A 17,190-nucleotide genomic window follows, 5' to 3' on the forward strand; every position below is an offset into this window, starting at 1 on the left:
TATTCATAATAGCTATATAATATTTCAATTTTTTAGTTTATTCCAAATGTTTCATATGCATTCTTCCTGGATGTTTTGTAACTAAGTTTTGGGATTTTTGAACACAATGATACTTCACTAATTTACTACTTAAAAGTTGTGGAGATATATTGTTAGTTCATAAAACTAACCTTCCTTCTAGTCTCACATTGAAGGTACAGTGAAATACCATAAAACTGCTATGATGATCATGACAGTAAGAAAACAGAAAACATAAAATGCTAACAATTGCAAACTTAAATCTCTCCTACTGCCAAATTTTGAGATATTAACTAAAAAACTAACTTTGTTAAATTAATTTCCTTCTTAATAAAAGTAACTATTTAATAGTTCTTGAGGTTTGTTTGATTATTTTACATTATTCTGATTTTGTCTTCATTGTAATTGTAACATTGTTTATGTTGAAAACAAATCAAGTTAAATATAATTATTTTAGGACAGCTTTAAGCATTAAAGATACCCTTTAGTGTGTCTTGTACATTTCTATTGCAACATACATTTATGCTAACCTTATTTCAACAGCAAAACTTCTCTTTTAGGTGTAGAAGATGATAGATGAGTGAATGCAACAAAAAATTTTCAATAAAGGAAGCAATTTGGAATTTTGGAGACCCAAAGCATGTCTTGCCCAATGGACTTTGCTTTTATTGAGGACAGTCATAAATAACTTTAAAATATTCCAGTGTGATAGGATAGAGCTGCAGATTAGGTCATTATGGAATTATAGTTCCCTTGCTTAATGATTTTACAAAATTGCTTGGCAATCCAACAAAGAGAAGGAGCACAACGTGGTGAATGCGGGCTAATTAAACCAATAATTGCTTCTTGTTGTGCTCCCAGATAATGTGCCCCTGATAATTTTAAATGAAGTCTTGAAGCTGACTTCTTGAATGAAATGCCGTGCTAGTTAAAGCTTCACTAACTTTCTGTGTGCTTAGAAGCTGGCCTACTTCTCAAGGTCCCTTGCATTGCTCAGACAAATATTGCCATGGCATGTGAAGAGTACAAGAATAGCTTTCCTGTATGTCAGGTAATGGGGCCCTGAATTTCTGTGTTTTCCCTCTTTGCATCTAGTGTGACTAGATGGTCTGATTTCCCTGAACAATTCTGAAATTAGAGGGTACAAATTAAGCCTTTGGTGTTCAAAGTTCTACTTCCTTTCTTTTTTAAGACTTAAGAGAAGATGCAAACTTCTATACACCTCATGAATGTTAGTGTAAATCTAGAGTAACTCCATTGAGATTTACGAGGGCTTTTTGACTCATATCTATGTCAAATGCAAGTATGTGAGTGTTGACTGGCAGCTATGTTTAGAACTTGGGAAACATTTCATTAAGTCCCCAAGAATTTCAAGGTGATCTTCAAAGTGATCTGAAGAATAATTTGGAAACTTTTACTGTTAAATTTAGAGGAAGAGTCTTCATCAGTTAATCAAGTGAAAGGAATTCCTCTGACAAATTCTACTTAGAAATTCTGCTACAGTTACATATGCTTATCCTTCCTTCAGTGTCACCTTTGAAAATATATGCAGGTTGTTTGTATTAAACAATATACAATTTATGTCACACAGACAGAAAACCTGTTTTCCAAAAGTTATAATTTTGTTAAATTGTAGAAGTGAAAGGTCCACTCCTCCTGTATCTCAGTATTACTTAGTATTCTTATATAGTCTTGGGTAATGATAGATAGCTAGGTAGGTAGGTAGATAGATAGATAGGTAATTTGTGCTTAAGGATTTTTGCTGAAATATTTCTCTAATATTTCTGGACTTTTTTCGTCTGATTTATGTTTTGTTATCTGAGTAAAATGGCACAGATGAAAGAACAGCTTTTCAAAAGCATCGCTGAACTTCTTCAGTGATTCATCCTGAATCTTCAGGACCTTCAAAGTTACACAAAATATCCAGTATTAATTCAGGGACTGTCAATTGATTCTGTCTAAGTATAAGAGGAAATGTGATGTATTAGACCAGTTTGAAATGTACAAAGTGTGTTTTGGGGCATATAACTGCATTTTAAATATTACATAAAATTGTTTATTTAGGAAACTGAATTTACAAAATAAAAACATGGAAGCATTTTTCAAAGCTTATTTTCTAGTACTGAGAATGTATTTAGCATAAATAGTGACAGAGTTGCCAGTTATTACTGGTACTTACCATATCACAAAATGCACATATGATGTGTCCTCTGCAATCTGCTATAATATCCTTGAAGCAAAAATCAGGGTCTGTCAGATCACATGAGCTAAAACTTTTTTTTTTTTTTTTTTTTTTTTATGAAAGATTGGTCCAATATATTTAGTTGGCAGCAACTGGGCAATGACAAGGAATATTGCTAGTGAAGATTTTATTTCTATTTGCTCTGTGTCTTGTTAAGCTTTACTGTTACAAAACCATCTGTTTAAAAAGCTGTAAAGAATAAACTCCCAACACACACAAAAGCAATGCACAACAAAATGGGCTTAATATTTACTGGCTGATAGATCAATGTAATGTAAAAATGCCTAAAGATGGAGGGATGGATGGAGAGGAAGACTATCTATATCTTAGCTTTAGACAAACCTTAGCATTTAGTATTTATGATTGATAATACTTGTCTTTTTTTTTTTTTTTTAAACTGAATAATTATTTGCACTCTATTAATATCCACTTATGAAATTCTCTTCATTTCAAAGTCACCAACGTGCTGTTAGTTAAAAAAAGCCAACATACAACTAAAAGAGGAAATAAAGGAAGTGAACAGACGTCATTGCACAAATCAGCATCAGAAATGCAGAAAAATCATTGTCAAACCTAGGTCTTATGAAATGGGAGATTTGGAGTTTGATATTTGTGATTAAAAGAGTCTGAAGTTAAGAAAATATATCCAATAAAGTATGTATCTTCAATGCATCTATAAGGCAGAATATAAGAGCAGAAGTAATGTAAAACAATGACAAGAAATTAAAATATACATGAACACAGCTTTGAGATAAAATTATTAGAATATTGTATCTACTTGTGTCCATATGTCATGAAACAGATTTTCAGAAGAAAATAGTGACATGAATAATTCAGTCTGGGAGATATGTTTTGTAGTAAGATGGTTGATCTATTTCATTTTTCGAAGAAATAATGAAGTGACTTGACAGCCTTATAACTAACTTCCAGAGACTCCTGACAGTATCTTTCTTATTATTCAAATAGAAGGGACAGAATGAGATTGTGAGTCAGACTAAAAATAAAGTGACAAAAGTTCAGGTAATTAAGCATTAAACATTTGGATTTTTTTTCTTTTTTTTCTTTTTTTTCTTTTTTTTCCTTTTTTTTTTTTTTTTAATAGGTAACAGGATTTGAAGATTTGTATGTCTCTTTATAGATACAGACCATAATCATGTCTAATTTTAACTTTGAAGGGTGTGGATTTTAAACGCACATTCTTAGAATGTTTTACAGTGGATTTAATATCTTTAGACCACAACTTAGTGGTTTTTACTCTTACATAATATTTTGCACTTAAATATTTATTTTTATTTTTATTTTTATTTTTTAAATACACCCTTAAGATCACAAACACTTGCTTTTCAGCAAGGCTTTAATATTTACTTGTATTTATTTTTAAGTGCTAAGGAACAGATGGTTAGACTTAAAGCACCAGTCCCCTGGGTATTTTAAGTAGGCAAAGACAGGAGAAGAAATGAAAAGGAGAAGAGCAGAACAGATGTTGTGAAGCTACTGATGATGGTGAGATATAGGAGGATAAGCAGATGTTTTCGATCTTCACCAATCAGTTTTGCAAAGGTGTTGACCACTTGTGCGAGATTATACTATGGCACTTCTTTCTCTGAACATGGATGAAATATTTGTCTAGGCTTTGAATGTAAATTGAAAGGAAATAAGTTAACGGCCTGTTTTTCATTCATTCTTGAAACTACATTAAAAAAACTATTACTTTTAGTACCAAATGTTTTTCATACATCAGATATAAATAAAACTTTTTTTGCACAGTTCTTTAGATGTTGTCAAAATTGTCAGCATTACTTTAGACGTTCAAGATTATTTTTAACCATATCGCATTTCATAAGTAGTATATAATAGCAAATATTTGTGATATTTATATATATATATATATATTTTTTTTTTTTATAATACTATATTTTTATATAGTAGATGAATTAGAGTATTTGGTAGACAGACAGCTAACATAGCTTCATATTGGTTCCTATGAATTCCAGTTTAGGATTGTATGGTGTTTTGTTTTTTTTTTTCTTCTCTCATGACTGGAAGGCCCATGATTTTTTGTTATTGTTGTTGTTGTTCATTCCGCAAATGCTTGCCTTGGTTTTCTTAGCCATCCTTATTTTGGAACAGTGGGACTTTCCACTGTCCCCTTATCTGCTTAACATTCCCTCCCACTGTTATGCCTGCACAATTTCTTTTGAATATGCAAAGTTAGTGGATTTTTTTTTTACTGCAAAAAACACAGCTTTATTTTTCACATTACTGAAGTAATTTAAATAACTTAGTATACTAAGTTATATTCAGTAGACTTTTTAGTGTGAGCAATGTCTCATGTTATTGCAGCTACATAGCTTGAGGGTGCCAAATGAATGAGTTCTCTCTAAAAGGTGGCTAAAGCTATCACATAACAGAATGGACAATGTTTCCGATTTTACCTTATGAAATGAGGTAAAAAACTAACCTAAAGGTTAGGTTTTGCAATATCCAGTGTTAAATTGCAGAAGTTCCTCATGTGGTCCCAATCTTTTCCATGAATTACCTCTCAAAGCGATGCTTCATCTATGTGTATGTAGCTGAAAATTTTAGGAAGTCGTCTTTTAGTAGTTAGTAATGTTTGCTAGGGCAGTGATTAGCTTTGCATTAGTCATGATTTCAATGAGAATATTCTTCCTAGAATCTTGAACTATCATGTACCAAAGCATTGTGCACATATAAAGGAAAGAAAATATTGTACAGCTGACTCTTCTCTACTCTCTCTTCTCATCTCTCCTTTTCTTATTTTCCCCATGAGATCTCATTCTTTCAAGTTTCTTGCTTACTATAAAAGCAGAGCGTAGGAAGAGTGAAAGGATTTTTTTTTTTCTTTTAGTGGTGTCAGTAATAATATGCCTGTTCTTGGAATCAAAGAATTTTTTTAGTTACTCTTGCTTCACCTCCTAGTAAATGATGCTATGTCTGACTGTCTTGGTTTCAAAGTCAGGCTGTTTCCTAAGAGCATACTGCTTTTGAAAATAGACAGTGGTTTTATGACATGAAGTTGAGAGGAAATATCAGATATCTTCACGATTTTACTCTTTTTGTACCAAAGTATTGACCTGAATTCATATCTTTTAACTTAACAACATTGCTGACTGATGTAGAATCTCAATTCTTGATTAGAACTGTGAAGATCTAATGGTGTTATTATTTAACTAATTTGCCAAGATTAAACTGACCTCTAACTTCATACACAATTTGGTATATATAGAAAAATGTGGTATTAGCAAAAATATTTGACTGTGGTAATATTCCTATTAATTCTAAGAACAGGGCTAGACTGGATTTACAGTCTTTGGAAACTGTGAAAACATGATGGCATTCTACACATGAAGAGATTTTGAGATAATACAGAATACAAGTAAATACATAAATAGGAAAACTTCTTAACTTTGAATAAAACTGTGGTCTGGTAGTGACAAGTTATCTTTATTAAAATATCACTATGCAACACGAAAGACTGCAAATAACAGACAGAAAATAACTTCAGCAACTTCATTTCTCTCTTATCTCTAAGATGCATGAGGTACTAATGTATATTTTCTTTCTGAAATCCAAGGAAGTTACAGATCATCCTGTTACAGAGTTATACACTCTGTATCAAATATTTGGAAATGATTTATGGTCTATTTAATTCATAGAATCTCCTTCTGCAGGGAGTGAGATAAAAGAAAAGGTAATATGTGAGGAAAGGGGGAATCACTCACAACCTTTCTTAAAATATCATTGTTTCTATTTAAATATTAAAACAAAAACAACACAAAATGATACTCAAGATTAGATAGGTTGGTTTGGGGAGAGGCACAAAAATAAGATAATGCGAACTGTCAACAAAGTTTAATAAATAACAGAATTAAAGCCATACTTTGCATCAAGACTAGAAGTCAAATTTATTCCCAGCTTTTTAAGAATTGATAAAGTTTTATTAACTTATCTCTGTTTTTCTTTTCTTTTCTTTTTTTTTTTTTTTTGGGGGGGGGGGGAGGGTAATGGTGGGAGTGGGGGGTTGGGAGTGTCTTCCTACTTTTTGCTTGTGAATCAAATTGAAAGGCTAACATCAAATTAGAACATGTATTCTCGTGACGTTTTTGACCTATAAGGTATCATAAAGCATTTGGGAATTCATAAGGAAAAGTTTTTGCTAGTTTTATCTCCAGGAATTGTTCAATTGTTCAGTAATGTTTCCTTTGAACTAAGATTCATCAAAGATCACCTTTTTTTTTTTTTTTTTTTTTTTTTTGAAACTTTTATTGCAGTACTAGCTACAATAGCAATAAGTGGAACAGGGAAATGTATCCCTTTCAGTGGTTCTTTCAACAGCACCATTTGACATAAAGAATGTATCAAATTGACATTATAACTAGAAGTTTAATACTCTTTAAAGTAAAAAGATACGCAAGGAATCATTAGTTATTATGCATGCACCCATCTATATAGCCTGCCTACATCCAGATTTGCAATCTGCTTGTTTCTCATGTATTTTCTTTTAAAAATCATACAAATAGAAGTTATTTTTTAAAAGCAAATAAACCACAGGTGGAGTGGATAGATTTCTTAAATATTTATGCATAAGAATTAATGTGACTAGTAATTTCCTGGATTTTCATGACTCTAGATAGCAGAATCACTTCTGATGCCTTTGTAAGATGTTAATTTACAGAAGTACAAATTTTACCAGCTTAAGGCAGCTGTGTTCTCACTTGTTTATGATTCGTTAATATTTTCTCCATTGCATATTGTAAATAAATTCTGAACAACCTAAGTGTTTTTTTTTCAAAGTGCTGAAGAACTGCAATTTATTTTATGCAGCTCTTTGAATGACTGAACAATCATTTTTCTTGGTGTTACTTTTTTGCTAGGAAACCTTTTGGTCAGAGCTGAGCATGATCCTTTCGTCTGACCCTCGATGTCAAACTTAGGACAAATTCTAATGCTTTGTTATGAAGTCATACACTATGCATAAAAACCAAAAATATAATAACTTTTTATAAGCCCTCTTAACTGCTGTCAAACATGAACTTTGACTTCTGGACATTCGTGTTCCAAATATCCACAATTAAAGGAACTACTGTTATTTTTTTCTGTATTTGAATTCATCAGCACTCAGGATCTCAGGTCATTCCTTTCTGTTTTGGCAACAAACTAAACAATAGATGCTTTTGAGGAACATCATCCTGCTTTAATTAGCAACGTTTTCAATGGTGAATTTACAATTAGCTCTGCCAATGTTACAAAGTAAAAAGGATCTCAGAAAACACTCGTAAGTGTCTCCAATTTATATGAGAGAATCTTTGCAGAATACTTACTAGATTATGGTGCAGACTTCCTTTGCCTCACGTAACTCAAATCTAAAAAAATATGTTCTAGGGAATGTTTTGCTGATGGTTATGAAATCAATACAAAAAATGCATAGATATATTGTTGATGGATGTTTATTGCTTTTCTTTAATGTTTGGACTTTGAGATGTCATGGAATATATTATCCACTAAAAGGTACTCTAATGTAAATGCATAAGAACAGCACACAAATATTCATCATATGAAAATTGTTATACTTTTATTTAAGGAGGACAAGGTAATAATGTAGGGAATAGAGATTCTTCCAAAAGGATTCTATGGATAGAGATGTTGTCTTGGGAGTGGTGAGAATAACTTGAAGACCCTCCAAAGCACAGTAAATTGAAATGTTCATAACCTTCTGAGATTCATTTTCATATGATTCCATGAAGATGAGGTGTGGTACACATACACAGAATTAGGGAAATATAAAGTGGATCTTTAACTACTTGTCATTTAACAGTACAATAAAAATAACAGCAGTTGGCATTAGTTTAATAGACCTTTTCCTGTATTTTTCTCAATGTCTTTAAATGTTTTTTTTTGTTTTTTTGTTTTTTTTTGTTTTTTTTTGTCTTCTGGTTTGATGACTATGTAGTTTGGGTTATGGTTCACTTAAGTTTGACATATGTTACCCTGGAAATCTGTCTTTCATTTGATTGATGGTTGTATTCTTGTAATAGCTAAAAAGTAAAGTTGCTATCACTTTTGAAGTTTCTTTAAGTCCCTATACAGCTTAACAATATTTTCTGATTATTTCTGATAAGTAATTTTTAATTCTTATCTATATGATTATACTGTTAGTGAGCACACTAAAATATTTTTAATAACTGGTTTTGACATTGGTATCTGTAAGTTGTCTGGTACTGTGTGTGTGTCCAAAGTTTCCCCTGCAGGAAACTTTGAAAAATCTTTCACAGAATCATAGAATTTCTAGGTTGGAAGAGACCTCAAGATCATCAAGTTTCATGCCTATTCATTCAATAATATTTGTCTATGTTTCCTTGTTGCTAATATCAACTATTTACTCACTGTTATTCTTATGCTTAGTTTGCAGTCTTTCATGATCAATGTCATGTCATCGTTCATCTCCTAACAAGTCTCTGGTTAACCAAACAGGTAAGGCAGAATCTTACTGATGCCATGTATATATACATGTATATACATTAGCTGCTTTCTTCTTACCTCCTCATTTAATTAAACTATCCAACTGTTAGGATAGTAGGTTGAGGAAAAATAACAGCAAACCCTCCTAACTTGTTTATTACATGTCTAACATGCATGACCTGTGAAAGATTTCACTATATAGTATTGCATATATCTTTACACTTTCCAACGGAGTAAATATTGTGTAACTTGACACAACTGCTTTCAGAAACTTTTTCTTAATCCTACATTGTCTTCAAATGTGTAGTATGAACACTGTGAACTATATTTCCAATGATTGAAAAAAAAAAAGCAACAACAACAACAACAAAAAACCACAATAACATCAATACGAAGGTCTCAGGACAGGAAAAAGAAAAAGGACTGTCACTGTAGTAGTAGTAGAGTATTAGTAGTAGTTTTATCATGGAATTTTGTTTATTTCTTGGTTGGTGTACTTGAGAGTTTGTTCAGTTACTTATGAGTGGAATAACTCCACGCATCCATACAGTCTGGACTACCTTAGTAATATTGCTGAAAAGGATCTGGAGGATCCTTTAGATGGATACTTAGATGAATATGAGTTTAATGAGGCTACCTAATTCGTTGCCAGGAGATAAACATCATTTATTTCCCCTTGCCACTCAGCATTGTGCTAAGGCTGGACCTGAAACACAGGTGCTCAGTTCAGGAAGGACATCAAGAGTTTGGGTAGGATCCACTAGAAAGCTAAAACTCCTATGAAGAGACAGCAAAGGGAAACTTAGCAGCATACAGAAACTCCTGAAAGGGCACTTACAAGGTGGTGAGAACCAAACTGCCTGGTACCTGCAGGTGGTGTATAACAGTGAACTTTAAAGTATTAAAGAAAAACAGTTATTGACTTGTAGAATGTTAAAATAGTAGAATATTTTAATGATTATATTTGATTCTAAAATTACATTAGAATTGTCCATGAACATTAAATATTGTAGAATGTAATGCCGTAAAAAAATCAAAATTTTTTATTCTTACAAGAAATGGGTCTACAATTCTGACAGCTCAGTTTCTTTTCCTTTTCTGCACAGTAAATTCTTGTGCCAAAACCATTGTGATCTTTGGAGAAAGACAAGTATATACTTAGCTTTGTACTTATTATATGATAAATAAAAGTAAGTAGAAAATAGTTCTATTTTTTTATTATTATTTTCACGTTTTATAACTTGTTTAACCGCTGCTTATGTAGACTATTATTTTTTAAAAACCTTTTGTGTAATATTTAGGAGAAATACTATTGAAAGTGATACAGTGTGTTTACCTCTGTGCTTACCCCCTTTTAGGTCTCCTACCCCCTAGGGGAAAAAAAACAAAACAAAACAAAATTTTGAGTATTAATATTTTTCCTTTAATTATTATTATTATTTTTTCCCTAGTATCACTATCAAAACTGATGTTTCATCAAATAACTTTTTTGTGTACAAGGTACTGCTATTGTTTTGTCTGTAAGGACATGAAAATGTGGATGATTCAACATTTAACAAAGATGAACTTTCATGCTCAGTCAAATTTTACAAGTGTGATATTTGAAAATTATTCAAATTACTTTTCACCTTTCTGATCCATTTTTCTCCTCAAATGGCCAATTATAATTTATTATTATTATTGAGCAGTAAATGCAACCCTTATAATCCATTTCTCTTTCTCGTTTGCAGAAGCTGAGAAGCTATAAATCTGACATATTTGCTCACAGTTGCTGTGTCAGCTCTGTTACACTGATGTCATAAATAGATTTAATTAGCAGAAGTCAAAGTTTCCTCTTAATTTATAGTTAGAAGGAAAAGAATATAATAGACGTAGAAAATAAGAAAAAACGTCGTGATAAAATAATCCTTTGTGGGATAGCAAATCTGTGCTACAGTCTTGTACTGTATATGAGCACAGAGAAAAGGATAGAATAGTAATTCTCTTCCCTGATGCTATTGTTGAAGACTTCAGCTTCTGTTGGATCAGATCCTATTATATGACTAAATATTTATTTCAAATTGAAAAAGTGGAAACACACACACACACACACACACACAAACATTTAAGATGAATCCTAGAAAAGCTTATGAACTCCAGATTCACTCTAGATTCATGCTTTCCTATGCAACCTCATTGCCAGGTAACAAAAGTTCAGGCAATGTCAACTTAGTTGGAACTTGTCTTTGGAATAATAGACAATCTAACAATCAGGTCAGTAGCATTTCTCCAGAGACCACCAGCATTCACACACTCTTCTTATTTCTTGCTTGATTCCTTTGCTGAGGAAAGCTCTTCCTTGAAAAAAAATAAATATATATATATATTTTTAATCTACAAATAGGTGTTTTAAGGTTGCCCAGTTTTAATACAGTTATATTACATTCTCATAAGGTGATAGATGCATACTGTTAACTTCTCATGTAGCACATGTAACATTATTTGTTGTGAATAATTATTTCAGAAAATTCTTGGCAGTAGTCCTTATATCTTACACTAAGTCACATAACTATTTCTCACATATAAACTGATATAGTTTTGCAAGTATTTGCAAACTACTTGCACTATATCACTATACTGTGATGATTTTGTTCTTCATTTTACACTAAAGTTGTTCTGTTGCCCTCAGCTATTCTTTTGAACTTTATTTATATTTCAGTTGGCTTAAGTGTTTTAGCAATCTTGATCTTAATGCAGTGGTTGTGATCAGAACCTGTGATAGAATATGTGTACATCTTTTCAATTTCTACTTGGACTAAAATCTTCCATATCATGTTTTAGTTGACCCATTGATCCCTAAAATTGCTAACATATAATACAAGAACAAAGATAAACCTCTTATCAGGATTATATTTATGGAATGACCCAAAGACAAACAATAGAAAAACGACTACCTACATGTGAAGTAATCATGCATAGCTTCAGGTTTGTCCTTCCTTTTCTATTATTTTCAACATGGCAACTAAAGCTGGAATAGCTTCTTTGAAGATTTACTTTAGGGAATATGTCCAAAAATGGAAATGAAGAAAATTCATGTTTGGCATGCTTTTACTCTTCAAAAGCTGTATTCTTATGCATTTTTCATTTCTCCTTGTTCTCTGCAGAAGTACTTAACTTCCATACCATCTATTTTTATTCACTGTTCAATATTACATAGTTAAATCAGTAGCATTGTGTAAACATAGCACACAGTCGTCAGTCACTTTTTAACATCTACTTATGCCCTAAAGATTTATTTATATTTCTACCTTCTGAGAAAACAAATACATAAATATAAACTGAATTTGTTGGCAAAGACACTATTTTCTTATAAACTAGCAAAACAGCAGTCTAATTATTTGCATAATTAGAAAAGTAATTTAATATAATAACTGCTTTCTGTTTTATTACCCCCCAAAACAAACAAATAAACAAACATAGTTTAAGATTATTCACTTAGTTATTATTCAGTAATTCTTTTTGACAAAATGTAGTGTGCTATGTTTCAAATCCTTCCTGGAAAGGTCATATGATTCTAATTTGCAAAGGAATATGTCATATGTGCTACCAAGTGTGGAGGCTTAGGGCCCATTTTTTCAAGAGAAAAAAAAAATAAAAAAAAATAACTATTATAGCCAAAGAACCAGTATATGACATTTAGCATTTATAAGTTCAAGATAAAATATATCCTACATTGCTTTGCAGTTGATATTATTCAGAGTGGTTATTCATAGAAAGGTAAAAAAAAGATCTCTGTTCTTTTATTTAATCTGTAAAGAGTAAAAGCTAAAACCTCAGCTGCTTAGTTAGTAAAATAGGTGACTTCAATGCCGGTAACAAATACTAGGACAAAATTATTGTGCAGGATTGTCAGCTTCTCCCTCTTCCATTCCCGAGTTCCTCTCATTCCACAGCAACGTGAAGAAAAATAAGAAATCCCCTTATGCAGAAGCATTGCAGCATTTGTTATATTGTGCATTGAAACAAAAGTAGCAAACTATAGGAAGGAGAAGGAAAATAGAACTGAAAAGGAAAATAAAATGAAAAATTAAAATGAAAAGGAAAGGGAATTGAAAAGGTTCAATCTCACAATTCAATAGATTAATGGCTGACTCTTTTGAAAGAAGGTGGGAAGTGACTTGATTATAATGTATAAGTATGGCATTAGAAAGACAAAGACTCTGAAAGGTTTTAAGGAGCTCTTTAATCTGCAAGAGACTAACACAACAAAGGCTGTGGCTAGAAGTTGGTATGAATAACAAGGGAAGTGAGAGCTGTCTCACTTCTACCATTTTACAGTCTGCCATTTTACAGGACTCAGGAGGAAATCGACCCACTGTCTCAAACGAGATGAAAAACTAAACATATTTTTGAAAGTTAAAGTCATGATACTGTAGTACACTTACAAGAATTTACAAGAATTTAAAACATGTCAAATTAGACAATTAGTTATCCTTTCAGATCTTAAGATGTATTGAGAAAGCCCACAGGAGAAAAACAAATAAGAACAGAGCCCCAGGAAACATGACCTACAGAAATAAACTGATATGGATATTTTATATAAAGAAAATGCAGGAATAGGGGACAAGGAGGAAATACTGTTAGAGGCAAGCAATACCAAGTTCAAAGTCCTAAAGAACAATCATATATTTTTTGTAAACTGTTCAGTGTGTGGGGAAAGTACAACCTCTGTATTCACAATGAATCAGGCAAGAAATTCTAGGAACAAACTTCTCTAAAGGGTTGGGCAGTGAAAGCTTGGGATTATTGTGATTATTGTGAAGTGTTAACAGTTCTTATTGTGAATGTCATATATGTAGACTGTGCTTCCTTTGGACAGCAGGAGATGCAGTTCTGATTTCACAAATGTAAACAAAAGCACTGGCTATTCACATTTATCAAAAAAAGAATCACGCCTTTACAAAGAAAGAAACACTAAATGATTCCAAAGTAAGTAGTAGTAATTTTTTGGAAGTCCTTTGTTTTTCTGACAGTTCTAGTCACAGCCTCATAATGTCATATGCACCACTACCTTCCAAGGAGATGATGGCTGGGATGGTAGAAAGCAAAGCCACGGTTTTCAGGGAAAAGACATTTACCTTTTCCATTAAGTTTCTTTCTTTCTTCATCCTTTACAATGACAATAAAACTTTTTTTTTTTTTTTTTTTTTTTTAATTCAGTTATACCAAGGTTTCCAAGTTTAATCATGCCATTAACACTAAAATGAAATTTACAATATATTCCTCATTATTAGTCTGCTAAAGTAAATGCAAATAGCACTTAAAATCTAATGCTAAATATGCTTAATGATCTATACCATTTTTATTACTGATTAATCTTCAAATAGTAGCATGTATAGAATATACCATATCCATAAGGAAAACAACGACAAAAATCTAATAAATCAGAATCCTTGATTTAGTATCTATCAGCTTTGTTTAATTGGTACATTCGATGGAGTTAACAAGGCTAAGAATGCAGTTATGTGCCTCGATGCAGCCTTAGCAGCTCAGAACATAAGGTCTCTTTTTTATTTCTATAGCATTTATGAGAAACCACCATTAAATATTTGGCCATTTTTTGCTGGAGTTGGCTGATCCTGGAAAATAACATCTATGTACTGCTTGGACATTGAATTTGGAGGAAGAAGCACCAGGGTATGGCAGCATATTTCCTTCACAAGATTTCTGAACTTGGTCAGGAGTGTTTGATGGATTTTCATTTTGAATGAGGTAATATGTATCAGATTTAACATATAAAGAACATTGTATTATTTATTCTATATAACATACTGTGTTGGATCTGGCTGAGATAGGGTTGATTTTCTTCATAGATGTTTATATGATGCTGTATTTTAGATTTGTGGAAAAAAAAAAAGATGCTGACAACACACTAATGTTTTAGCTATTGCTGAGCAGTTTGCGCAGCATCAAGTCTTTTTCTGTTTCTCTGCACCATAGTGAATAGATTAAGGGGTTCAAAAAAAGCTGGGAGGAGACAACCTGCTAGTTGACCCAAACTAACCAAAGAGATACTTCATGCCATATAACAACATGCTTAGCAATGAAAAAGGAGATGAGGAGGTACAGGTGTGTTAACCACCTTTTTCTCAGATTTTCTCTGATCCAGGTCTATGGGAGGTTGTGACTGAATGCCTTTGCATCACTGTATTTGTTTTTGTTTGTTTGTTTTTTCACTTCTCTTTCATTTTATAAACAATGCCATCCACACTAGTATCAGTCACGTACATGTAGTTTCTCATGACTGGAAAGTGAGAAATCCATGTTACTGTGCCACAAGTAAGTAGTATAGAATCTTTCCATTAATACTGAACGCAACATAATGAACCCTTCTTTACTTACTGTTTGAGGGCTACTTTTAATCTTTCTTTTCAGGGAGAAAAAGCTAATTCAATAAATGGCATGTGTTATCGATTGCGTATGGCACTATAAATTCAGAAAATGCAACTTTAAAGGTTATTTGGATAACTTAATAGATTATACACATGGAGATTTGCTGATGACTCGGGATAGACAAGGATTACTAGAGATTGGTTATTGATGAAATTCACATTCAAAATTATTTATTGGACTATCAAGTTAAGGTGCTAGGTATATTCTTAAAAAGACACTGTGGTGGTTTTACTCTGCTGGGCAGCTGAACTCCACCGCAATCACTCTCTCTCCACCTCCTCAAAGAAGGAAGGGGAGAAAATACAATGGAAAGTGCTGAAGGCTTGACATAAGGACACGGAGATGACTCACCAGTTATCATCACGGGTAAAACAGACTCAGCATAGGGAGATCTACCACTGGTGGAGTAGAACAGTGAGAAACTAAAAGCAGACTAAAAGCACTTCCCTCCCATCTGCCCTCTTCTCCATCCTCCGTCCAAGTGGCACTGGGGAATAGGAAATGGGGGCTGCGGTCAGTTCATAACTCTTTGTCTCCACCACTTCGTGGTCCCTCTCTGTCCCTGCTCCAACATGGGGAGTCATCCTTCGCAAATTGATCTTGCATGGGCTTCCCACAAGCAGCAGCTCTTCAAGAACTGCTCCATCATGGCTCTGTACCACAGGGTCCATCCATCAAGAGCAAACTGTTCCAACATGGGTCCCCCCCCAAGGCGGCAGCACTGCCCCAGGCTCCCTTCCTGCTCCTTGTAGTGGGTTTACGTGGTGAGATTTTGGTAGTGGGGGGGAGGGGAGCATAGAGGTGGCTTCTGCAAGAAGAATCCCGAAGCTGCCCCCTGTTAGATAAGGGCCCCGCCTCTGGCCAGCGCCAGGCCAATAAGCGATATTGTTTGCACCTCTGTGAGAACATATTTAAGACAGGGAAAAAAAGTGTTGGGGAACATGAGCTGGGAGAGAGGAGTGTGAAACAGCCTTCCAGGTCAGTGAAGAAGGATAGGGAGAGGTGCTCCAGGTGCTGGAGCAGAAGTCCCCTGCAGCCTGTGGTGTGGACCATGGAGAAGCAGGTTGTCCCCCTGCAGCCCATGGTGTGCCACGGTGGAGCAGGGTTCCACGCTGCAGCCCATGGAGGAGACCATGGTGGAGCAGGTGGATCTGCACTGATAGGGGCTGCAACCTGTGGAGGACCCCAGCCAGAGCAGATTTCAGGCCAGACCTGTAGTCTGTGAAGGGGAGACCACATGGGAGCAGGTGACCTGTCAGGAGCTGCTGCCCGTGGGGGACCCAGATTGGAGCAGTGTGCTCCTGGTGGATAGACCCCATGGTACAGACTCATATCTGGAGCAGTTCTTGAAAAGCTGCAGCCTGTGGGAAGCCCACACAGGATCAGATTTGAAACTTCTGCATCCTGTGGGAGGGACCCCACTCTGGAGCAGGGGAAGAGAGTGACTGAGAAGTTGACGTGGAGATGAAGTGCTATAGACTGACCACAGCCCCAATTCCACTGCACTGCTCTGGGGGAGGAGGTAGAAGAGGGTGAATGGGAGAAAGGCGGTTTCAGTTTCATTCCTTTGTTGCTCACTTATCTAGCTTGTTAGTAATAGGCAATAAATCTTACTATCTCCCTACTCTGAGTCTGTTTTGCCTGTCACGATAACTGTTGAGCGATCTCCCCATCGTTAACCCTGGAGCCCTTTGCATCATATTTTCTCCCTCTTCACTTTTGAGGAAGGGGAGTGAGAGAGTGGCTGTGGTTGAGCTCGGCTGCCCACCCAAGTAAAACCACCACAGCCCTGTGTGGGCTCCTCTCCATAGGCTGCAGCTCCAGCCTGGGGCCTTGTCCGCCAGGGACTCCTCCACGGGCTGCAGCATGGACACGTGCTCCTTGTGGGACCCATGGGCTGCAGGGGGACAGCCTGCTCCATCACCCACCACAGAGGAACTTCTCTGCTTCAGCACCTGGAGCACCTCCTGCCCTCCTTCTGCAGTGACCTTGGTGTTTGCAAGGCTGGTTCTTGCACC

General features: G+C 34.5%; 1 long non-coding RNA gene across 1 annotated transcript; it reads left to right on the forward strand.

The window, feature by feature from the left end:
- The first annotated feature begins 945 nt into the window (after positions 1 to 945).
- Positions 946 to 15,193, forward strand: LOC140002339 (uncharacterized). Its single transcript, XR_011808711.1, has 3 exons — positions 946 to 1,069; positions 8,684 to 8,752; positions 14,302 to 15,193. It is a non-coding gene; the product is annotated as an uncharacterized lncRNA (long non-coding RNA).
- The last annotated feature ends 1,997 nt before the right edge of the window (positions 15,194 to 17,190 follow it).

The sequence above is a fragment of the Anas platyrhynchos genome, chromosome 4 (assembly GCF_047663525.1).
Source record: "Anas platyrhynchos isolate ZD024472 breed Pekin duck chromosome 4, IASCAAS_PekinDuck_T2T, whole genome shotgun sequence".
NCBI lineage: Eukaryota > Metazoa > Chordata > Aves > Anseriformes > Anatidae > Anas > Anas platyrhynchos.